The sequence below is a fragment of the Callithrix jacchus genome, chromosome 6 (genome assembly GCF_049354715.1).
Source record: "Callithrix jacchus isolate 240 chromosome 6, calJac240_pri, whole genome shotgun sequence".
Classification (NCBI taxonomy): domain Eukaryota; kingdom Metazoa; phylum Chordata; class Mammalia; order Primates; family Cebidae; genus Callithrix; species Callithrix jacchus.
This window is the reverse complement of record NC_133507.1, coordinates 12,908,134-12,933,053: the sequence shown is the minus strand read 5'-3', so window position 1 is coordinate 12,933,053 and position 24,920 is coordinate 12,908,134. Positions and strand designations below refer to the sequence as shown.

The 24,920-nt window shown below is 44.7% G+C and overlaps 1 long non-coding RNA gene and 1 pseudogene across 1 annotated transcript in view; one reads left to right on the top strand and one right to left on the bottom strand.

Moving 5' to 3' along the window:
- LOC118154439 (uncharacterized) overlaps positions 1–24,920 on the top strand; it is a 39,262-nt gene that overhangs the window by 11,726 nt on the left and 2,616 nt on the right. The window lies entirely within an intron of this gene.
- Positions 1,854–24,920, bottom strand: LOC144576764 (tubulin alpha-1C chain-like; annotated as a pseudogene).

Below are 24,920 nucleotides of genomic sequence, written 5' to 3'. Positions count from 1 at the left end.
CGGGTAGGGACCTGCGCGGGTTGTGTTTTCTGAAACTTCTTACGTAGGAACTCCAGGGGCGGGGACGAGGGCGGCAAACCCAGATCACAGGCTCTCGGCGACCTCCAGTTATAGTGATGGTCCGCTTTTCGTGCCATCGCCAGCCCAGGGAGCCGAAGACTCGCCAGTAACATTTCTCTCTCCATCCCATTCGCAAGGTAACCCGCCCCCATAAAAAAAAAAAAAAAAAAAAAAAAAAAAAAAAAAGTCAGGGTCCAGCGGAGAATTGCAAACATGAGGTCAGAGGCTGAGCAGAGCTTGAGATGAAACGGCGCCTGTAGATTTAAAAGCAAACAAAGCCGAAAGCAATCCTAACTATTCTGGCTGCGCCTGGGCCGGAGCGTCTCCGGTGCGCCGGGGGCGGGGCGGTCGCAGCACTCCCTGCTCTGGGTCAGGAACTAAATCTCGGGCTGAGCCCCAGCTCGCTTCTGTCTGGCTGGCCCCGAGTCGGGACACCCCGAGTGCAACCTTCTTCTTCTGTGCTCTGCCCTCCTGACCCGACACGCTAGTTGTGGGGGGCGCCACTGGTAGCAAGAAACGCTCCAGGCGCAGGTGGACCGCCAAGCGGGGCTAGAGGCTGGGCAGCCGTGGCCCAGGCCAGGTCCCAAGTGCGGTGCCCTGAGTCCTGCCCCCTCCAGGAGTCAGACACAAACACACTCCGGGTCCTAGCCAAATGAAGAATCGGGAGAGAGGAACCTCCGGAGGCATCTTCTGGCTGTGTTACCCCCCGCGCGAGAAAACTGAGCATTCCGTGGCTGTCGGGAGAGGGCTGCCGCCCTGGGGGGGCTGCGAGAACGCAGTGGGACACCTGAGTTGCCATTTTGGCCTTTTCTAAAATAACGTGTTTTTTGTTTTTTTTTTAATTACGAAACTAAAAACTTTAGGCGAGGCATTGCCTTTCTTCTCGTTTTGATATGACACCCACTAAATAAAATCTTCTTTTAAGCCATCTTCACTCTAACTTCAAAGGAGCGAATGCTAATGTTACCTTTATTTAAATGATTGCAGGGGCTGACTTGTGAGGGATCCTCCCCTTCCTCCAGCCTTCCCTCCGGATTTTAAAATGTGGAGTACAGTCAGGATTTAGCGCCACTCTGGAAAGCCAGCCACTACCTCCCCTATCCCCATTTTGCCCCTTTCCCCCCCTTTGATTGATAATAATTTCATGGAATACTATTTAAAGTTTACTATGAAATGTGCATGCTGTAACACAAGTGGCCAGTTATTGCCAACGAACTGGGAGTGGAAACACATCAGGAGCAGGCTTGACCTTTCCTTGGATGCCTGCAGACCACGCCAAGTGGGCACCATCTCCCCATAGGAGGCTTCAAGATCTAAGCCCAGATCTAAGCCTGAATGACCACACCCCCAGGAATCTTTGCCACAGAGGACTGAAGCTGTGTTCCTTGAAGGCAAGGGCTTTAGCCAAGGAAAGGAACGCGAGGAACTTCGGGCAATCTTTTAGACGCCACGTTCCATTTTTAGGATCTCTTGCCAATTTCTCAGTGTGTTTCTGTCCAGATAGACTAAGCTCTTCGGAGTTAATTAACCTGTGGTAGAGCCACAGTTAATACGGAGAGAAGACAGAAAGGGGAAAATTCAGAAGGAAGGGGGAAAATTAAAGTCATGTGTGTCTAGCCGTATTCTTTTACGCCGCTCTGTCACAGTTAGTTACCGACTTTCAAGCTGCGAGGACGATGCGTGCCATTTATTGTAATTGAATTGCTGTTATAACATCTTGCAAGGGGACAGCAACGGGTTTCAAAAAAAGTTGCGTGCACGGCCAGCAGCAGTTGCCTCTGCTCCTCCTGGAGTCACTGGTTGCCTGCTAGATAGAGCTGCCTCACGGGGATGGGGACACAGGGCTCGGAGGGTCCTCCGCTGGGGCCCGAGGAGCTTGGTTTCGGGTGAATTCGTTCCTGGCATTCGGTGTCCCTGGGCTTGCCTGGGGGTACCAGGGACTCTTAGTGGGCCGGAACCCAAAGCTAAACCTGACTAAGGGATAGGAGTAGGACCTGAAATTGCAGATACATAAAAAATGAATATATGGTCAGGAGTAGACTCCGCGCGGCGACCAAGGGCTCTGCCCTCCCTCTCTCAGTCGATTTGGACGCAGGGAAGCTGCCCGCCGTGGGGTAGATGGACAGATCCAGCTTCCCCACCCCCTTTGCCCTGCCTTGGTGGGGCCTCTCCGGAAACAAACTCGCCTTAAGGAACTAGGAGAGCTTCCTGGCCCAGAGCTAGAAGCCCGAAGTTGGGGCTCCCTGCTGAATGAGACATTCCGTCCAGTGCTCCTCGACCCCGCCTCAGGCGTCCCGCCCTGCTGGGATCCATATCCCCAGCCTGGGTTTCTTCTCTGCCAGCCGGAAAAGAACCTGGGAGCTGCAGGATCCGCCAACTCAGTTTTTCAGACACAGCCTCTGATCCCTTTCCTTGGCCTGTCAAACCTGTGCTCACCTCTCCCACTCTTTGTCTCCTCTCCTCTATCCCCTAGCAGTGTTCTCTTTAAACAAGAGGGCCCAGTCCTTTTCTCTAATACTCCTTGCCCCTGGCTGACCCCTCTCAGTCTCCACGGAGCTCCACAAGCACAGAGAGCAAATCATAGACTCCGACGTGCTCCAGGACAGCCACGGGCTCCCAAGTTTCAGCACCACCTTGGGGATAGTCTCCGGGAGTGCAACAGGCTGAAAGAAGTCGGTGGGGGGTGGAGGACGGTCTTCAAGGCTAGCTTTAAAAGACCGCAAAGGAGGCTGTAAAAGAGGTAAGGCAGGGCCAGGCGACATGGCTCTCGCCTGTAATCCCAGCACTTTGGGAAGAGGCGGGCGGATCACCTGAGGTCGGGAGTTCGAGACCAGCCTGGCCAACTTAGTGAAGCCCCCATCTCTAGTATTAAAAAAAAAAAAAAAAAAATTAGTCGGGAATGGTGGTAGGCACCTGTAATTCCAGCTACTCGGGAGGCTGAGGCAGGAGAATCCCTTGAACCAGAGAGGCAGAGATTGCAGTGAGCCGAGAATGCACCGTTGCACTCCAGCCTGGGCCACAAGAGTGAAACTCAAAAAAAAAAAAAAAAAAAGCTGTAAAGGCAATGAAAGAGTTAGAGGTTAAATGCACCTCACCAGCACTAGGAGGGTATCCAGAGTGCTGCTGAGAAGAGTGCATTGGCCCCAGAGGGCACTCCATGGACTTGGGGGTGCTCAGTCTTGCCCACACAGGTCTGGTGGAGAAGGCAGTCTTTCACACCCAGCTGGACCCCCTGCTAGGTGTGTGGTAGAAATAAGGGAGTCTCAAAAGTATTGTCCAGGGTAGTTGAGATTGCAATCCCATGGCAGGGCAGGGAGAAGGAACAAATAGTCCTCAGGAGAAAGAAATGCCCAGGAGCCTAGCCCTCAGCAGCCGGGTGGGGAAGCTATGTGGCTGTCGTTTGAGATTCGCCTATCATGTGTGTGTGCCCCAGAGTGCCAGGGCCAGTGAGATGGATGGAAGATGGTTGTGGAGGGGAGGGGTTGCCATCCATTACACTCCAATATGACTCCAGTTGGTCTCTTTTCCCAGGGGATTCTTCAGCTTCCTTTATTTGCTAGACTTAAGGTTATTTTTGCAACCAAAAAACCCTTTGGTCTTGGAGGCATCTGCAACTGAATCTCTTGGGTCCTGAGAGCTGGAGGGCATGCTGTAACCCCAGGCACCCACTACCAGACACCTACAGCTACTTTTCTGCAAAACAAAGTTCTGTTCCTTTCCTGTGTGACTGGAAGATGGGGTGTGGGAAGATTCTTCCCTGGCTTCCTGCAGAGTGGAACAGGTTGGAGGTGGAGTTGGAGAGGGCGGTAATAACTGCAAGAACTCAAGAAAGCTAAGCTCTGGCTTTGATGGGGAGGCCTTGAGGCCGTGTGGGAGGTAGATTGCTTTAAGGCTCAGCTGAGAGCAGGGGAAAAGCAGGTCCCACCCAGATGCATCGGGACTCTGTTTTCTCTGTGGGGAGCCGCAGAGTCTTCCATTTGCACCTAGGTGTCTGAGAGGTGAGACAGGCTGGCAGCTGCTTCTTTGAAATGTGGTGAGCACTAGCGGATGCCCCAGGGAGAAAGTGCTTCCTAGTGCGTTAACTTCTCGAAGACCAAGCCTCAAGCTCTCATTGGGTCAATAGCAGGGCCATGGTGGTCTGGTTGACCTGAGAACCCCATCACCCAGAACTTCAGCCAAGGCTGGGCTTGTGCTCCCCAGCCAGGGCTCCCACCTCTCTGCACTGCTCCATCTATCCTGGATGCTCATCTCTGCTCCCCAGGTCCTGACGTAATCCACTCCCTTCCATTTTTGACCTTCCCGTCTCTAGACTTTCCTCTGCAGAGAATTTTCTCTAGTCCTAATGTTTGCCAACAAAGTTGTCAACAGCTACGAAGATTCGTTTGGAACAGATAGAAAGAATAATAGAAAGAAGGAGAGCTGAATAAGTCAGGAATCTTGCTCAAAGCTAAGCTACTTACTTGCCTTATCTCTATCTCTCTCTCTCTCTCTCTCTCTTTTTTTTTTTTTTTTTTTTTTTGAGATGGAGTTCCACTCCATCACCAGGCTGGAGTGCAGTGGTGCCACCTCAGCTCACTGCAACCTTCGCCTCCCAGGTTCAAGAGATTCTGCTACCTCAGCCTCCTGAGTAGATGAGACTATAGGCACATGTCACCATGCGCAGCTAATTTTTGCATTTTTCATAAAGATGGGGTTCCACCAGATTGGCCAGGATGGTCTCTCTCTCTTGACCTTGTGATCTGCCTGCCTTGGCCTCCCAAAGTGCTGGGATTACAGGTGTGAGCCACTGCGCCCAGCCCTATCTCTCTTACAGTCTCACAACACCTACAAGACAGAAATCCTACTATAAGTCAACTTTTTGCTGCTGGGAAAATGGATGCTTAGCAAATTTAAGAGCCCTGACCAACCAAACCTAGCCAGCTAGGAACAGGCCAGGCCTGGATGGAACAGGGTTGGCCCTTCTAGGTGCCAGCTGTGGTCCCAGACTGGACTTAGGAGAGACATCAGATCATTTGGATGGCTAAATCGAGCTTCTTTCTGGGGCAGAACAGAGCTCATTCCAGGAGAGGTATCCTAGCCTCCAGGGAGCCAGGCTGAGGCTTCCTAGCAGTCTCTAGTGCCATGACCGCTCAACTGAGAGGTAGGAGCAGGAGGGCAAGCGATCCCTTTCCATGGCACAGCCTGCTGCTTCTAGGGCACTGAGTCAGTGTGACCTTGTTCTTTTTGCATCTTAGAGATGAATGAGGGGTACTTGCTATGCTTTGTCCCCATTAAGCAAGTATGTCCCCATTAAATTTTACCTTTGTGAAAATCCATTAAAAGATCACTTGCATTTGGAAGAGGGGGAGAGGGAAAGATACAGGAAAGCACCTATAATATGGGGCAACATGTTACTCCTGGGAGCTGAACACAGGTTGGTGGATGGTTAATGGTGCAATCTGTCCCATAGAAACAAGCACATTTCAAACACTCCAACAGGCTTCCTGTTATGATGGGGAGAGACACCGATGGAAACACACACGGGAGAATCTTCCTGGTCTTAAGACATCCCATTTTCCTTAGGGTTCCCAAGGAATCGTGTTGTCAGGGTGGGCCACAGCGCTGTCCATTTATAACCACCTGTCTGCAGGTGGCATCGGAGGGACAAATGGCAAAGAGGACATCTTTCTGCTTTTTCCTTTCATGCTCTTTTCACAGGAGTTTTAGGAGGAATTAAAGACTTTTCAACTTTTTTTTTTTTTTTAGCTAGGAAAGCAGACTAAGCCTTTTGGGTAGCAACAGATTTGTGTAGTAGCAAGGAGAGAAAGCCACTAATTATCCTACAAAATTGGTGTGGTTGGTGTTCACCCTAAGATTTTGTTGTTTTTAGTGTTTTGCCTTTTTCATCTTTCTCATGAAGGTGGTTTCTTAGGCTGAGGAGGTCCATGTTTAGTGAATTTAAGAAAATACCCTCTCTCTTTCTCTATATTATACACACACACACACACACACACACACACACAATAGCCTACAAGTGTGTAAAACGCTTCACAACACTTACAAAATACTACTATAGTCGACTTTTTGCTGCTAGGGTAACTGAGGCTCAGTGAGGTTAAGAGACCAAGCCCAGTCAGCTAGAAACAGGCCAGGCCTGGATGAGACAGGGCTGGGCCTTCTAGCCACCAGTTCTGGTCCCAGACTGAACTCTATATATCTATATCTTTTTATTATCCATATATTACACACACACATATATATATTTTAAAAATACCCTACAAGTGTGTCTTAGCATATATATATATATATATATGTATATATATATATATTCATTCAAATAACAAACAAAACCCATGGCTATCCTGATATGAGCCCTGTAGAGCCAGGCAAAGCCACTGGAAGCAAGTGAACCATATCAGGCCGATTCTATCTGTACCCTATCACTTCTCATATTAAAACCTATAGCATCAAGTATTACCTCTAATCTGAAAAACCTCTTAGCTGTGTGATCCAGGCATGCTCCTACTTTATTTATTTGTCATATAACTTAACTCTTGCAACTGCATGTGACAGAATTAGTTATATTATCCCCATTTCATAGATGTGAACACTGAGGCACAGAAGTCAACTCACATGCCCATCATCATACATAGCTAGTCAGTAGCAGAGGCAAGGTTTGAATCAAGGCCATCTAACCACAGAGTTTCTGCTCATAAAATCCATATCACAGGCCGGGCACAGTGGTTCACACCTGTGATCCCAGCACTTTGGGAGGCTGAGGTGGGCAGATCACCTGAGGTCAGGAGCTCAAGACCAACCTGGCCAACATGGCAAAAACTCATATCTACTAAAAATACAAAAATTAGCCAAGCTTAGTGGTTGTGCACCTGTAGTCCCAGCTACTCAGGAGGCTGAGGCATAAGAATCACTTGAACCTGAGAGGCAGAAGTTTCAGTGAGCTGAGATCGTGTCACTGCACTCCAGCCTGGGTGACGGAGAGAGCCTCTAAAAAAAAAAAAAATCCGTGTCACAAAGTTTTACATTTCAATCAAGTCTGTGGAAAGGCTATATGCGAAGACATTTCTTGTTTCAAAAATACATTCTTTTAGTGGGGATTAGGTGGATTGAAAGGCAAGAAATGTGAAGATAGTTGTATTCCCTCTCCCGCCCCAAATTGCCTCAACTCTTCATTCCATAAGTCTGTCTTCAAAATCTCCACTGCCTTGGAAGATTCAAATGCTTTTTCTGTCTCAGGTGTAATGCCATGTGCATCATTTTTTACAAATGTTCAAAAGGCTGCTTGTTTTCTTTCCTGTTTTGCTGCCTGTTTGGAATCCTTTTCTCCTCTGTGAGAAGGAGTTTTGCGTGCCTCTCACAGGCATGCTACTGCTCAGACAGACCTACATGGATGCAGGGATGCTAAGGAGTCAGCACCTTGTTCTCTGGCTCAGGCTGGTTCTAACAGTGCCTATTGATGCAAACCAGAATTTTGGAGCTTGGTTCACAAGGTTGAGACAACTGTAGCTTTCTTTGTTTTGGTCAGTGGGTACTGGAAGCCACCTGAAAGTATACGTTCAACCAGACTGAAGGGAAAATCTACAACAAAGTAAACTGGTGACTCAGATTCAAATTTCGTGGCTGGATGCAAAGCAAAAGTCACTTCTCCATGAGGCTAAGCATCTAATATTCCTAAGGCCACTGTGAAGCAGAAATCGTGGTACCTAGTTATTTTGTTGATTCAAAGCAACAGAGAGCTAGTATTCAAATCTTCAGCTTGTAAAAATAAACCATTTAAGTGTGTGTTACTCATCTGGCCATTCAAGTGTGTGACCATCTGGAGATGGTCAGCCTGTCCTAGAGGCCTATTCAAAGTCAAGATCAGTGGTGTCTACCTGGTTATGCCCCAGGCCTATTCCAGATTTACAGCTTCCTGGCCTGGGAAGTGGGTCATGGGATATTTGGAGGAGGTGGAAATGTGGGGGGAGCCAAGAGTCTGAGCATGTGGCACAGAATGCAGGAATCTAGTAGGTGAAGGAAGATTCTTCTCCTACGCAAATGGAAACTTGCTCATTTGTGCATTTATTTAACATCCACTTATTAAGCAGGCAAGATGTGGCCAGCATGGTACCAGGCACTTGTGGATACAAAGGTTGGTAAGTCACAGTCCCTGCCCTCCAGCAGGTTTTAGGTCAGTGAGGGAGAGGCAAGAAAACCAATATGATTTAATATAATACACCTGGGTAATTGGTACATAGAGCTTTGGAAGTTCGATCTCGTGATCACTCCTGCTGTCAGTAACTGGCTGGGAAAGATTTCACAGTGCAGACGATTTTGACTTAGGCCTCAGAGGACAGGCAAGGTAGGAGCAGAGCAAGGGATAGGCAAGAGACAGATGGCAATTCCACTGGAGGGAAGCACAAAGCAAAGGTGGAGGAGGTCCGACCTTTTTTTTTTTTTTTTTTTTTTTGAGATGGAGTTTTGCTCTTTTGCTCTTTGTTGCCCAGGTGGGAGTGTGCTGGTGTGATCTTGACTCATTGCAACCTCCGCCTCCCGGGTTCAAGTGATTCTCCTGTCTCAGCTTCCCGAGTTAGCTGGGATTACAGGCTCCTGCCACTACGCTTGGCTAATTTTTGTATTTTTAGTAGAGACGGGGTTTCACCATGTTGACCAGGCTGGTCTTGAACTCCTGACCTCAAGTGATCTGCCTGCCTTGGCCTCCCAAAGTGCTGGGATTACGGGAGTGAGCCACTGGGCCCAGCCCAGACCATGTTCTTATTTATCTTCAGGGGCACAATCAAAGATACTGGAATTTGTGTAGATAAGCTATAGGTTTCTCACACTGTTCTTTATAGATTCCCCACCCCCCACACACAGAGTCTCACTTTGTTGCTCAGAATGGAGTACAGTGGCATGATCATAGCTCACTGTAGTCTCAAACCCCTGGCTCAAGAGATTCCTGGACTGCCTTGGTTTCCCCAGTGGGTGGGACTACAGGCACACACCATCATGCCTGGCTAATTTATTTTATTTTTATTTTTTATAGAGACAAGATCTTACTATGTTGCCCAGGTTGGTCTTGAACAACTGGCCTCAAGTGATCCTCCCACCTAGGCCTCTCAAAGTGTTGGGATTACAGGTGTGAGCCATCCATCAGTTCTGTCACATTGTTCTTCATTAGGGTGTGTCTTATCCCTGCCATGTTTCATGGGGAATAAAGAGAGAAGTGGATTTGAAACAGTTTCTAAGAAGGTAGAGTTTCTTTTTGTCAAATTTAGATTTCCATTTAAAGGGAGTAGATTCAGCTCTTTGTGTCCTGGGGATTTACCTGAAGACTTTAGGCAGAGAGAAGGGCATATAAAAGTAGACAAGGTTGATCAGAGAAGATTAGTATATGGAGAGCTATGGCAAAATAAATAAATAAATAAAATAAAAAATCCTGCCAGAACGGATTCCTAACTTTGCACAAATGCAGGAAGTATTGGTTCCTCTGTGGTGCTTGTGCTGATCAGAACAGACACAACGTGCTGTTTTGGTTAGTTCACTATGTGCCTCTCTGTCCCTCCAGGCTGGAAGCTCCTTAGAGGCTGGGAGTACAGCTGATCCACTTACGTTCCCAGCCCCTGGAATAGTGCCAGGCACACAGGAGCTCAGTTCATTATGAATGTATGCATGATGCAAGTTTAGAATATTGATTTTTAATTTGTGTTAGTGATCGCTTAAGGATCTGAATATCTTTTCATGTTTGCATTCAGGGTTTTAATTGGGATGGCATAAAGTAGCCATTGTCCAACTGGCTCTTATTTATGTTGGGACCAACCTGGCGAAACCGAACGGCCTGGATGCAGATGTGAAGCTTTATACTCTCCCTGGACCTTGGACAGTCACCTCCAAGAAACTCAAGCATACCCAATCTGAAAATCACTGTCCAAGAGGCTTTAAATCAATGTTGTCACATTTGTTGCTGGAGTCACTTCTCAGAGTGATGGTAAAGTCTCAATCATGCTCTTTGTATTGGTTTTTCTACAGTTCAGAGCCATAATAGGATCTCACAGGGCGAAAACATAACCTTTGTGCGTACGTTTTCTTCTTGTAGTTGTTATTTCTCGTTTTATATATAGTCTAAGCATGAGTCAATTTACTTTATTAGTCGAACTAAAGAGTGGGTTTAGAAGACAGTATCTGACCTTGCTAGGTGGCTCATGCCTGTAATCCCAACACTTTGGGAGACCAAGGTGGAAGGATTGTTTGAGCCCAGGAATTCGAGATCAGCCTGGGCAACAAGATGAAACCCCACCTCTACAAATAAATACAAAGATTAACAGGGCATGGTGGCATGCACGTGCAGTCCCAGCTACTTGGGAGGCTGAAGTGAGAGAATAACCTGAGGCTGGGGAGTTGCAGGCTGCACTGAGCCATGATTGCACTACTGTACTCTTTCTTTGCCCCATAGCTTCCATATAAAGTTTGGATAACTTAGAGGATGGCAGTAACCTGGTTTCTTAATAGTTAGGATCTTATGGTACTGTCCCAGGGAAAGGTCAAGATCTATGTAGGTAGAGGAATTCATCCAAGAAGTTCTGATGCTCTTGTTTTCACCATAGCTCTGCATTAGTTAACATTTTCCAAGGTAGACACCAATTAGATCTCAGAAACAAACTTGAAGAAAAGCATTACATGAGATCAAAACAGGATCAGCTCCCTCTGAATTCTACCTTATGTTTTAGACACTCTATTGGCTCCCTGGCTTGGAGTAATTTCAAATTCCCACTGGCTCAGTGGCAAGACATCTTCTTACTCTTCTTTTCTAAATATTTTCTTCTTAAAAAAATTATCCTCACCACTTTCTCTCTCTTATGATTTCTCCTTTAAGAATTCGAATTGCAAAGGACTTCACAAGTGAAATAGAATACAGTTTTTAGCATTATGTTTACTGCTGTTCATAGCTCTAGGGAGCAGTAAACATTTTCAGAAAAGAAATTTACAGCTTTGGTTTGCTTTGAGTTGAAAAGACCATGTTAGCCTTGATAATCATTTCAGAGACGCTGGCTTGTGTCTTCGTGTCCAGACAGCTGAGATACTACACAAATACCATCCAGTCACAAGCAGATGACTGACAAAGACAGGCCAAATTTTGAGGGTTATGGGACTCCAGTAACAAGGACAGAATCAAACTCTCTTATTATTAATACTAAAATATGACTTCTGAGAGCCTGTTACAAGAGACTCAGATCAGATTAAACGACAAAAATGCAAAAGATGGGAAATCTAACTTTTGGTCAATCGGCAATCCTCCTGTACTGAGTGACAAGTCTATAAAAAAATGGATTACTGCCACATGAGGTGGCTCACACCTGTAATCCCACCACTTTGGGAGGCCCAAGTGGGAGGATCACCTGAGATCGGGAGTTTGAGACCAGCCTGACCAACATGGAGAAACCCCATTTCTACTAAGAATACAAAATTAGCCTGGCATGGTGGCACATGCCTGTAATCTCAGCTACTTGGGAGGCTGAGGCAGGTGAATTGCTTGAACCTGGGAGGCGAGGGTACTGGTGAGCCAAGACTGCACCATTGCTCTTCAGCCTGGGCAACAAGAGTGAAACTCCGTCTCTAAATAAATACATAAATAGATAAATAAATAAATGGATTACCTGGGCACCATGGCATTTGCCTGTAGTTCTAGTTACTCAGAAGGTTGGGGTGGGAGGATCATTTGTACCCAGGACTTCAAGTCCAGGCTGGGCAACATAGTGAGACCCCATCTCTAAAATGTCTTTTTCAAAAATGACTAATCTTTCTCTTTCTTTCTTTCACTTGTTTGCTTGCTTTTTGAGACAGGGTCTTGCTCTGTTGCCCGTACTGGAATGCAGTGGCCTGATTATAGCTCACTGCACCCCTGACCTCCTGGGCTCAAGGGATCCTCCCAGCTCAGCCTCCTGAGTAGCTGTTACTATAGGTGCTTGTCATAACATCCAGTTAATTTTTAATTTTTTGTTGAGATAGGGCCTCACTATGTTGTCCAGATTGGTCTAGAACTTCTGTGCTCAAACAACCCTCCTGCTTCAGCCTCCCAAAATGTTGGGATTACACGCATGAGCCACTGTGTCTGACTGACAACTTCACTTTCATGATTCTAATACGAAGCCAATATAGTACCCTCTGCCACCTTGGAGAATTATGTTCACACACAGATGTCTATACCTAGGAATCTAAATTATTATTACAACAAATACATCAACTTAATAATCTCAAAGCAAACGTTCCTAAGAAATAATAAGAATGTTGGGGCTAGGTGCGGTGGCTCACGCCTGTAATCCCAGCACTTTGGGAGGCCGAGGCGGGTGGATCACAAGGTCAAGAGATCGAGACCATCCTGGTCAACATGGTGAAACCCCATCTCTACTAAAAATACAAAAAATTAGCTGGGCATGCTGGCACGTGCCTTTAATCCCAGCTACTCTGGAGGCTGAGGCAGGAGAATTGCCTGAACCCAGGAGGCGGAGTTTGCGGTGAGCCGAGATCGCACCATTGCACTCCAGCCTTCTTAACAAGAGCGAAACTCTGTCTCAAAAAAAAAAAAAAAAAAAAAAAGAAAAGAATGTTAGTTCTGTTATTTCATTGTGGAATAATTACAAATACCATCCTTCAACCCATAGCTGTATTTATTGGATACAAAAACAAAAAGAGAGGAAAATGAAACCTTCATTAATCATAAAAGGTACAAATATCTAGATGTTTGTGAGTTTGTACCTGAATAATGGAACACAGTTCCTACTTTGCAACCATAGAACTTGGCCCTGTGCACACAGATTCAATCTGTTTTCCATCGAGGGACAAAACAGTGGAAGAACTGGAACTATTCCATCACTTGCTAAGAAAGATAAAGCTGAGAACAAAGAGTTAATATTTACCTGTCAAGAAAGCCAGCATTTTAAGCAGTGAGCTATTACCTTGGCATAAATATAAAACTGAAAAAAAAAATACAGAAGTTGGGTGAATTACAGACCTCAGGTTTTCTTGAATTTACCCAGCTTTGAGAAAGAAGGGCTATAAAAGGTGAAGTATATCCCGTGGTTGGACTGTCTAGAGAAGAATTTTGTGTGAATGGGCAATTGTGTAAAAACTAAAGTTATACATTTACAAATTGAAAAGATACAAATTAGTTTCATTTTAAACACAGGATGGCAGGAAACTTCCTTTTGTGTGACGTATGGCTGCTTGAGCTGTCTTTACTTACACAAGATGGCCTTCAGTAATCTTCTATGGTAGTCAATGAAAAGATTCTTCCTATGTTGCCAATTTAGTGAGCATAAATTACGGGGAACCTTATATGGAATAAATTACGTTCTTAAGCCTTCTCAGATGTGAAGCCAATAGAGATTTTAAAGCAGAAAACGAAATGCAAAGTGTAGCTCGAAGGGGCACTGGTGTGTATTTGGAACACTCTCTGGAGCTGTTTCCTCTCCACCCCTGTGAGGGGATTACAGGGCCACTTTCTAACCTCAGGCTTTCTTAGCCACATGTGGCTCTTCAAAAGCCTGCATGCAGGTTTCTTCTTAGACTCAAATAAAGCGACAAGGAATATCGCAATGTTGATGTGGCAGTGGGCCCGAGAAAAACACTGAAGAACTCCGCTTGAGTCACAGACAGGATAAATAGGGAAAGTATCAGTGACCCCAGATGTGCCCTTACCTGACTTGCGAGCCTTTGTTGAGAACCCGGCACTACCATAACCCTTTTGTACAACCATTGTAAGTGCAATTCATGGGTACTCATAAACTCGAGGTAAGTTTAATTGATTTGTGGCTTTCCACATTGCTGACTATGAAGTGGTTCTTGGCTGTTGAAAGGTGAGAGGGACTTGATTTCAACACAGAGATGAGATGCTGCATTCTCTAAACTGACAGATGGAAATTCTGCTTCGGAATTCATTATTTCATGTAAAGGACAATGATGGAAATTTGAATCTTGGAAGCAGTTCAGCAGGTCAAAATACAGTCAGACCCTTTAAAGTTAAATGAATTGGATGTTAAAATTCATTGGGAAATACATTTATATGGCAGTTTCTAGGTTCCCTGAGAGCCATTTTGATGGCCTTTTCTGTATCATCTTGTTTATTCCACTCTCTCTGCACTACTGAGGTAGGCAACCTTGCTGGACTTTTGTGTCTTTGCGATACCTTGACATTGGAATGGAAAACAGCATCCCTTATCAAAAGATTACAAAGATCTCCACGAGAGATTGAAGCTTTCTTGGCCTCCTATGGAGAGGGTGAGAAAGGAGAGGAAGATCAACCCATCCCTGACCCATGTCTAATTATCTCCTTTCTCATCCTAAGTATACAGCTATATACCGTCTATTAATAAAAATCAGGTTACAAAATTACGTATGCTAATTATACTTGGTTGAAATATTAAACAGTATGCGAATGAATAACATTTAACAGTTTCCCCTTCTAATCAACCTCCCCTCCATAGTTTCTTGTTTTTGTTTTTTTTTAAATATATAAATCATTTTTTGAGAGACAGTCTTGCTCTGTCAGGCTGGAGTACAGTAGTGCCATCATAGCTCACTGCCATCTTGAACTCTTGGGCTCAGAAGATCCTCCCGAGTAGCTAGGACTACAGGCATATGCTACCGTGCCCGACTAATTTTTAAATTTTTAATAGAGATGAGGTTTTATTACGTTGCCCAAGTTGGTCTCAAACTGTTGGTGTCAAGCAATCCTCCTGCCTAGGCCTCCCAAAGTGCTGGGATTACAGGCATGAGCCACTGGGTCTGTCTTCCTCTTGGTAGTTAAAAAATTGTACCCAGTAATTCTCTGATTCTCCCTACTTCAAGCAGTGGAGCCTAAGAACTGGAAGCGACGCTGTACAACTTCGGAGGTTGTGTAGGTAATAAAAAAAATCCATTCTGGCTCTGGCGAGGGTGCATGCTCTTTCTCTTTCTTCCTGTCTTGGATGGTTGGCTCCGGGAAGCCTTACAGAAAGGCCCACATGGTGAGAAACTGAAGTCTCTGCCAATTACCAGCAAGGAACAGAGGCCTGCCAACTGTGAGAGTGAGCTTGGAACCAGGTCCTTCTCTCGCAGTCGACTCTTGAGATGACCTCGGCTCCACCCAGCAGCTTGACTGCAACCTCCAGAGAGACCCTGAACTGAAATCACCCAGCTACGTCATTCTCAGATGTCTGACCCTCAGGAACCGTGAGAAAATAAATGTTTGTTGTTTTAACTTGCCAAACTTTTGGTTAATTTTTACACAGCAATAGACAACCAGCACACCGCTACAAGTAAAATTAGTACCGTGTCTGGTATTGACTGGAAAAGGCACTAAATAAATATTTGTGGAAGGCATAAACTAAAATGAATAAATAAAAAGTTTAATTTATGTCTTTCTACACCTTTCTCATTTTTATAGCCTCTTGGAAAGTAGCTTAACAGAAGAGTGTTTCTGAGAGAGGATGTTTAATTATTAAAAGTTCAATCATTCAACAAATATTTATTGCTGCTACTATTTGTCAATGAACCACTTTCTTCAACTATGAAATACTTGTGAGCCCAATTAAATATCGGCCAAGCTTTCATAAAAAGATACCTATTGAATCTCTCTCTGAAAGGCTCTCTGCTATGGAGGTTAAAACCCAGTTGTTGGGCTAGTTAGATATAGATGGCCAAGAAAGGTGAAAGGTTAGTGAAAGGAGAGAAGTTATTTTAATACTGGCATTCTCACCTAAGTAGCCGTCGGGGAGAATGAGACCCATCACTGAACTAATAAGCGGTAATAAGGATGGATGGCAATGATACAAGGCATTCAACAGTTACTGGGAACAATTTGGGGAAAATGTAGCTCACTGTCTCTGCAGTGTGAAGTGTGGCCAAATTGGTTTGGGGGTCAGATGATCTGGGTTAGAATCCTATCTCTGCCGTTACAAACTGAGAATTTATAGAACTCACTGAATCCTTTTGACCTTATTTTCTTCGTCTATAAATTGAGCAAGTAAACACTATGATTTAGAGGTTTTTTTTTTGTTTTTGGGGGACAGAGTTTTCCTCTTGTCGCCCAGGCTGGAGTGCAGTGGCTCTTGGCTCACTGCAACCTCTGCCTCCCAGGTTCAACTGATTCTCCTGTCTCAGCCCCCAGAGTAGCTGGGACTACAGGTGTGCATCACCATGGCGGCTAATTGTGTGTGTGTGTGTGTGTGTGTGTGTGTGTGTTTGTACAGGCGGGGTTTCACAATGTTGGCCAAGATGTTCTTGATCTCCTGACCTTGCGATCTACCCACCTCAGCCTCCCAAAGTGCTGGGATTACAAGCGTGAGCCACTGTGCCTAACCAGGTTTTTGGGGTTTGTTTTGGGACAGAGCCTTGCTCCGTCACCCAGGCTGGAGTGCAATGGTGTGATTGTGACTCACTGCAGCCTTGAGACTTCCTGGGCTCAAGTGATTCCCCCCCTTAGTCTCCTGGGTAACTAGGACTACAGGCACACCCCACCATGCCTGGCTAGTTGTAGAGATTTTAAATTACACAAGGAATGCAAAAGGTTTAGCTTATTGCCTGGCATATAATAGGTACTTGAAAAACTGTTAGCTCAAAGAAAAGAAAAAAAGGCTGGGCCGCAGTGGCTCACAACTGTAATCTCAGTACTTTGGGAGTTCAGGAGTTTGAGAACAGCCTGGGACACATGGCAAAACCTTGTCTCTACAAAAAAGTAGCCAGGCATGGTTGCACATGCCTGTAGTCCCAGCTACTTGGGAAGCTGAGGTGGGAGAATTACCTGAGCCTGGAAGGTCAAGACTGCAGTGAGCTGTGATCCTGCCATTGCACTCCAGTCTGGGTGACACAGTGTGAGACCCTATTTTAGGGGGGGGAAAAAAAGAATTAGCTACTTTTTCTTCTTCTTCTTCTTCTTTTTTTGAAATGGAGTCTCAGTCTGGTGCCTAGGCTGGAGTGCAATGGTGCGGTCTCAGCTCACTGCAACCTCCACCTCCTGGGTTCAAGGGATTCTCCTCCCTCAGCCTCCCAAGTAGCAGGAATTACAGGCATGTGCCACCGTGCCTGGTTAATTTTGTGTTTTTAGTAAAGGCAGGGTTTTGCCATGTTGGCCAGGCTGGTCTTGGAGGTTTTCAAGTCCCCTACTTTGTTACACTACTTTCCTGCTAATGTGCACCTCCCTCCTTCTACCTAAACCAGTATGGTGGAATTGTCTGAAAATCTAGAGTCAGGAGGAATATTGGAGTTTTTTATTGCTGGCCTTCTCAGAGGCTCTAGGAGGAGCTTGCTGAGATGGGATAAAGGCAACACGGACACAGTGGCAGTGTCTAGGGCTGGGCTCTTGAGATGCTGTGTCCTCACACTCCACATGGCCTTCCAGCCCACTGTGGTCCTGCCCGTTGGTTGGTCTCTCTTAAGAGACCATTTGGAGACTCCTCTCGCACCAAAGTGACCTTGACGGTGGTTCCTGCAAGTCTCTAATCTATGCTTCTGAGGTGTGAGGTATAAGGGCCATTGCAGAAATAGCTCAACTGAAACATTTCAGGGCCATTTAGTGAAAGAGTCAATAAACGTTTTCTCGTTCATTAGTTGACTGCCTCACCTTAACTTGACCATGGTTGAAACTGTGAGCCTCTCTGCATTTCCCTTCTTTCTGTTTATTTTACTAAACCTTCTCACTTTGCCAATTTCTTTCCCTACTTTCACCCACCCCAATCAATTTTCTTTCTTTCTTTTTTTTTTTTTTTTAGATGGGGCTTCACTCTGTCACCCAGGTCTGAGAAAATACAGAAATTACCAGTACTAGGATAAACCAGATTATTGGTCTATTTGTAGACCAATGCAACAGATAGAGTCCTGAAATAGATCCACACATATATGGTCAGTAAATTTTCAACACATACACAAGGTGATTCAATGAATTCTGTGTGTGTGTGCCATCGATGGTCTGGAGCAATTGGCTATCCGAGTAACATTTATGGCACCAGTATTTCACATAAAAAAGCAATAATTCCAAACTGACTGCAGATCTAAAGTAAAAGCAAAAATTACACATTTCTAGAGGTAAAAAAGAGACTATATCTCTAAGAACACAGGGTAGGTAAAGCTCTTTCAGGCAGAAGATAAAGACAGTTTTAAAAAGACAAAAATCAGGCCAGGCCCGGTAGCTCAAGCCTGTAATCCCAGCACTTTGGGAGGCCAAGGTGGGTGGATCACCAGGTCAAGAGATTGAGACCTTCCTGGCCAACATGGTGAAACCCTGTCTCTACTAAAAATACAAAAATTAGCTGGGTGTGGTGGCGTGTGTCTGTTGTCCCAGCTACTCAGGAGGCTGAGGCAGGAGAATTGCTTGAACCTGGGAGGCAGAGATTGAAGTGAGCCAAGATTCTGCCACTGCACTCCAGCCTGGCACCCGGCAATAGAGCGAGACTCTGTCTCAAAAAAAAAAAAAAGACAAAAATCAAATACAAAAATTATAAATTATACCTTATCAAAAATAGAAAATCCCGGGCATCAAAAAACATTGTTAAATAAATGAATAGGGTTAGTTTTTCTCCATTTTTAAGAACCAGAGGAGGAGGTTGGAGGATCACTCGAGCTTCGGAGGTTGAGGCTGCAGTGAGCTGTGACTGTGCTACTGCACTCCCGCCTGGGTGACAAAGACCCTGTCAAAAAAAAAAAAAAAAAAAAAGAAAGAAGAAGAAGAATGACCTCACTGTGATTTCCAGGCCATATCCATCCAGGCCATGATCAGGGAAATATTCTCTCTCTTATTCAGGCAAATGTGAACCTTTGACATTTACTACTACTAGTAACAATATCGTGCATGTACTCAGAACCTGAAACTTCTCAAAGCATTTTCACATATCTTGCTTCACCATCATTTATCTGAGATGCGCAGGTTCAGTGTCACTGACTTAACTTTATCCATACCCAGGGCAATGACACGATGTGCTCAAACTCACAAAACCAGTTGATGGTGACATTAGGATTAGAATCCAAAGCTTTGCACAGCCATGAAGAAGAGTGAAATCATGTCCTTTGCAGCCACATGGATGCAGCTGGAGGCAATTATCCCGAGTGGATGGATGCCAGAAAGAAAACAAAATACCGAATATTCTCACTTACAAGTGGGAGCTAAACACTGGGTGCTCATGGGCGTAAAGATGGAGACAATAGACACTGAGTACTATTAGAAGGAGGAGGGGAAGAAGGGGACAAGGGGTGAAAACCTGTTGGGTACTATGCTCAGTATCTACGTAATAGGATCATTCATGCCCCAAACCTCAGCACCATGTAATATACCATGTAACAAAAAACCTGCACATGTACACCCTGAATCTAAAATAAAAGTTGATATTATTAAAAAAAAAAAATCCAAAGCTTTGATCTTCAAGACCAATGCTGGAGCACAAGCCAGTCAGCCAGTCATTTCCTTCACTTTTCCTGATTGTAGATTTATTGGTGTGAACAAAAATAGGTGGATGACTTTTTTCAAGCCCCAAAAGTTCTTTAGTAGCAGGGTAAGGAGGATCATTTGGCTCCTAATCTTGAATGTTTTTTCTAGATTCTTCTCCTTATTAAAAATCTTGAAGCTGCCAGGCGTGGTGACTCACACCTGTAATCCCAGCACTTTGGGAGGTTGAGGTGGGTGGATCACTTGAGGTCAGGAGTTCGAGACCAGCCTAGCCAACATGGTGAAATCCTTTCTGTACTAAAAATACAAAAATTAGCCAGGCAGAGTGGCATGTGCCTGTAATCCCAGCTACTTGGGAGGCTAAGGCAGGAGAATCGCTTGAACCTGGGAGGTGGAGGTTGCAGTGAGCCAAGATTGTGCCACTGCACTCTAGTCTGGGTGACAGAGCACGACTCCTTCTCGGAAAAACAAAACAAAACCTTGAAGCCTTTACTTTTACTCTTTCATCCATTCCCTCACCCATGTACTGATGAAAAAAATATGCGTCTGGCATACATGAGATCAAACTTGTGGTCCAGGTGAGCCCAGGCCTCAGCAATGGCGATGGTGTTGCTCAGCATACACACAGCTCTCTGTACCTGGGTCAGGTCTCTGAGTAGCACAGTGGGAGGCTGATAATTGATGCCATCCTTGAAGCCAGTGTGACACCAATTTGTACAAACTGGACACTGTGTTTGGTCTTGATGGTGACCATGCCAGCACTGATATATTTGGGAGCCATGTCACCATAGTACAACAGGCAGCAAGCCATGTGTTTACCATGGCAAGACTCACATTTACCATCGGATTGGCTGGCTCAAAGCAAGCATTGGCGATCTTTGCTGTAGTAAGCTGTTCACAGTATGCTTTCTCAGCAGAGATATAAGGGGCCTATGTGGGCAGAGGGAAGTGAATGTGGGGATAGGATACCAGGTTGGTCTGAGGTTCTGCCAGATCAATATTTAGGGCTCCATCAAGTCTGAAGGAAGCAGTGATGGAGGGCACAGTCTGGCTAATGAAGCAGTTAACTTTAGCACCCACTCAACACTGGGTTCTCAGTATTGAGATTTCTATGGCAGTTGTCATCAATGGCCTCATTGCCTACCATGAAGCACAATCAGAGTGCTCTAGGATGGTATGTGTGGTGAGGATGAAGTTGTGGGGCTCAGCTACAGCTGTGGAAACCTGGGGTACAGTGGAGTTGGGTAAACAGAGAGCTCCAGCTTGGACTTCTTGCCATAATAAACAGAAGTTGTGGTGTTGCATGTGCTCTGTGTATAAAACACTCAAAACAATGGGATGATCAGGAACAGAGAAGGAAATGAAACATAAGGAGTAAATCAAGCTCTGCGTATTTTCTTTCTGTTTCTACTTCCTATTCCTTAGAAGCTATTGGGGTCCTGACAGACTATACATGTAAAAAAATATAAATTTTGCACAACTGATACATTATTTTAGATTAGTGAGATGACAAGTCTCACTAGAGACTGGCCTAATTTAAAAAAGAATGTATTAGTTTATGTAATGAAAAAGATCAGGGAAAGAGCTAAGTATGCAAACGCAGTAGGAAACTATTTTTTTTTTTTTTTTTTTTTGAGACGAAGTTTTGCTCTTTTTACCCAAGCTGGAGTGCAATGGTGATATCTCAGCTCACCGCAACCTCCGCCTCCTGGGTTCAGGCAATTCTCCTGCCTCAGCCTCCTGAGTAGCTGGGATTATAGGCATGCGCCAGGAAACTATTTTTTATCTTTTGGCTCTGCTTTTCTTTGTGTTGGCTTCATTCTCTAGTAGATTCTTTTCAAATGTCAGTGCAGATGGCTACTAGCATTTCAAAAGTTATATCTTACTAGTTTCGCCTCTTTCTCAATAGTTGCATTAGAGATTTCAGAGTTGATATCTGTAGGTCTTGATTGGGTAACATGTCCAGCCTTGAAAAAATTCACCATCATTTTGATTGGCTGGGCTTAGGTCACCTGCCAACTGCTGGAACCAGTGGGTGGAGTTAGCATAACTTAAACCTTAAGGACCAAAACAGGAAAAAGGGAATGGTACCCTAAAAGAAAATCAAAGTGTTATTACACAGACAGGAAATGCACGGTGGGCAGAGAAAAATTACAGATCCTATTCTAGCACTCAACTACATGCTTCAGTACTCAACAAATGCAGGAGGGAACAAAAATTATTACAGTCAAGGGTGACTTGACTTGGCTTAACTGAAAGCAAAGAGGGTTAGGATGCTAAGGACAGGTGGAAAAATCTGATAGATGAAACGTTTTCAAGTTACCTTCTCTTACACACTGCATTTCCCCAGAGGTTTGCACTTACGGTAGGATTAGAACATTTACATTAGAACATTAAAACATTTTACAACCTTGTAATTAATCAGTGTTTTTCAAATAAATAGATGTTTGGATATTTATTAATATATGGATGTAAAGATGCTGGTCTGTTCTTTAGATAAGATTATTTTGTAACTCTCGGGAATCCCTGTGATCCACCTTTGCTTAATCTTCAGGCAGTGTTGATTCCAACCAAGCACAAGTATGTTTAGAATGGGAACCTTATCTCGGTGTCCTATTTTTCTACAGGTAGCAATTACTGTTTCCACAAGCCTGCAGTGTATGGTTATGGGACAGCCACTTCCTCCTTCAAATCACATCCATTAATCTGTGTGGGCAAAGTCCATCACTGTCACCTATCGATGGGATTTGACTTGGGTGGAACAGATTTTCAACTGTCACAAGTAAAAGACTCCCACAGACCAGCAAAATTCATACAAACTTAACAGACTATGCTTTTTTTTTTTTTGAGACAAGGTCTTACTTCTGTCACCCAGATTGGAGTGCAGTGATGTGATCATGGCTCACTGAAATTTCCATGGCCAGGGTTCCTCCTACCTCAGCTTCCCAAGTAGCTGGAACTACAGGCATGTGCCATTATACCCAGTGAGTTTTTTGTCGTTTAGTAGAGATGGGGTTTTGCCATGTTGTCCAGTCTGGTCTCAAACTCCTGGGCTCAAGCAATCAGTCCTCCTCAGCCTTCCCAAGTGCTGCGATTACAGGTGTGAGCCACCCTGCCTGGCCCAGACTATGCTTTTAAATACACTTTATTAACTGATATTTGTATAACACATTCCTGTTTCTTAACTTCTTGCATGTAAACCATCTCACCTGATTATCATGGAAGCTTTGGAAGGCAGGTAGGACAGATAATATTATTATTTTCATATCATAGATGATGAAATAGAGATCCAGAGAGATGAGGTGAACTACTCAAGCTGATATGAGCAATCATTAATGTGAGTCTTCAGATTCCAGATCTCAGGTTTTTCTCAGGGTGCCTGAGTATGGGTGAGGGTGGCAGTGTTGGCTGGAAGTGAATGGGAAAAACGCTGGAATCCAAAGACCAAGGGTTTGAAGCCTGGTTCTACTAATTGCTGGTTGTGTGACCTCAGGCAAATTTCTTAATCACGTAGCCTCAAATTACTCATCTATATTGTTAAATCATTCTCTACCTCATAGGATTCTTGTGATGATTAAATGAAATAACACATGAATGGGACTTAGCAGGGCCTCGTATATATCTGTCATGCTTGAATATACCAGTTATGTTATTGTTGTTGCCTATGTCTAAATCCAGATTCAACCTGCATTCACAAAGAGAAATGAAGAGCTGAATTATTCATCTGTACTGTACCAAGCTTCTGCCTCTATTAAATATATCTTTCAAGCATGGGTAGGAGGCAAGGGTGACTTACCCCAATCAGTTGTTTGCCTCACTATGCTTGCCTCCTGATAGCTTTTCTCACCATTCTGATTGTCCACTACAAAGCCAAGTATATGTTTGTTTGCTTGTTTTTTGAGACTGAGTCTCACTCTGTCACCAGGTTGGAGTGCAGTGGCAGGATCTCGGCTCACTGCAACGTCCAACTCCCAGGTTCAAGAGATTCTCCTGCCTCAGCCTCCTGAGTAGCTGGGACTACAGGCATACACCACCACACCGAGCTAATTTTTATATTTTTAGTAGAGACGGGGTTTCACCATGTTGGCCAGGATGGTCTCGATCTCTTGACTTCGTGATCTGCCCACCTTAGCCTCCCAAATTGCTGGGATCACAGGCATGAGCCACAGCTTCCAGCCAAGTATATGTTATATATGCTCCAAAAATTGTAAGAGTACAACTATTTAGTATATTCTAAGAGATAAATGTAAACTCTGCAATTTGATTACATCATTAAGTATAGCCATGTTAAAAACAGTGAACAAAAATGCCCATCTGAGTTTTTCTTCTTAGACTACATAAGCTCCAATGAAAGCATTTCTCCTATTCTACTATTCTATTATTTTGAACTTTCCTTGTTTGTAGTGCATTATGGATTTCTCCCAGTGTTAGTTTTATTAGAGATGAACCAATTATTTGCATATACCTCCAACACTGGTTCTTCTGTAATGTGGGCTTTGAATGCAGTAATAGTCAGAACATCAATGTCCTTTGGGTAGACCCTGGTGGTTTTGAGCAAAGCAAATGATAATAGCATGTTCTGGGAAGGTGCAGCTTTTCCTATTGACCTTAGTTGATTCCTTCATCCATTCAGGACCATTGAACAGCCTATGAGAAATGAGAAACTCAGTGGAAGAGCGAGACCAAATCCCTGCCATGTGAACTTGCACTCTCATGGGGGATACAGAAAAGTAAACAGGGAATGAAGGATGGTGATGGAAGTATAGGGGAGAATTTGAGCACAAGTATGAAGAACACCAAACTCAGATTGTGGGAACTCTTCTCAGAGATGGTGACATCCCAGCAGAGGGCTGGCCAATGACTGTGAATTAGCAAGTCAGAGCTTGCTGGGAGGAGGGAAGAGGCAACTATTCCAGGCCTAACGAGAAGATGCAAGGGCTGCGAAGACGGAGTGAACTTGGCTGGTTTATAGAGTGCAGAATTCTAAGAGAAACCTGGCAGGAGACGGGCATAGGAGTTAGGGCCAAAATAGGGAGAGAGTGCAATGGTGAAAACTTCTCCCATGGCTACCCACAAGTCCACGAAAGTGGAAGTGACCCCCACTGTTCCTCCCTCTCCCAGTAGAAAGATAAATTCCCTTAGCACCGGGCATTCTGGATATTAAATGAAAGTGACAATGACTGAGTACTTCACTACGTGCCAGGCATATTTCTAGTGATTTTATATCGATTTAAACTTCTAACAATCCTATGATGTAGGCGATATTGTTCTGCCCACATTGCAGGTGAGGATATTGAAACAAGGGGAGGTAAATGACTTCCACAGGGAAACCCAGTTGATGAGAGGCAGAGCCAGAACTGGATCCCAGGTGGTCAGTCTCCAGAGAGACCCCCTCCATAAAGATGGCTGTAGCAGTTAGGTGTCCTGTGAACTGATTCAGGAATGCCCTGCAGAGCTTGCAGTACAGAGCCAT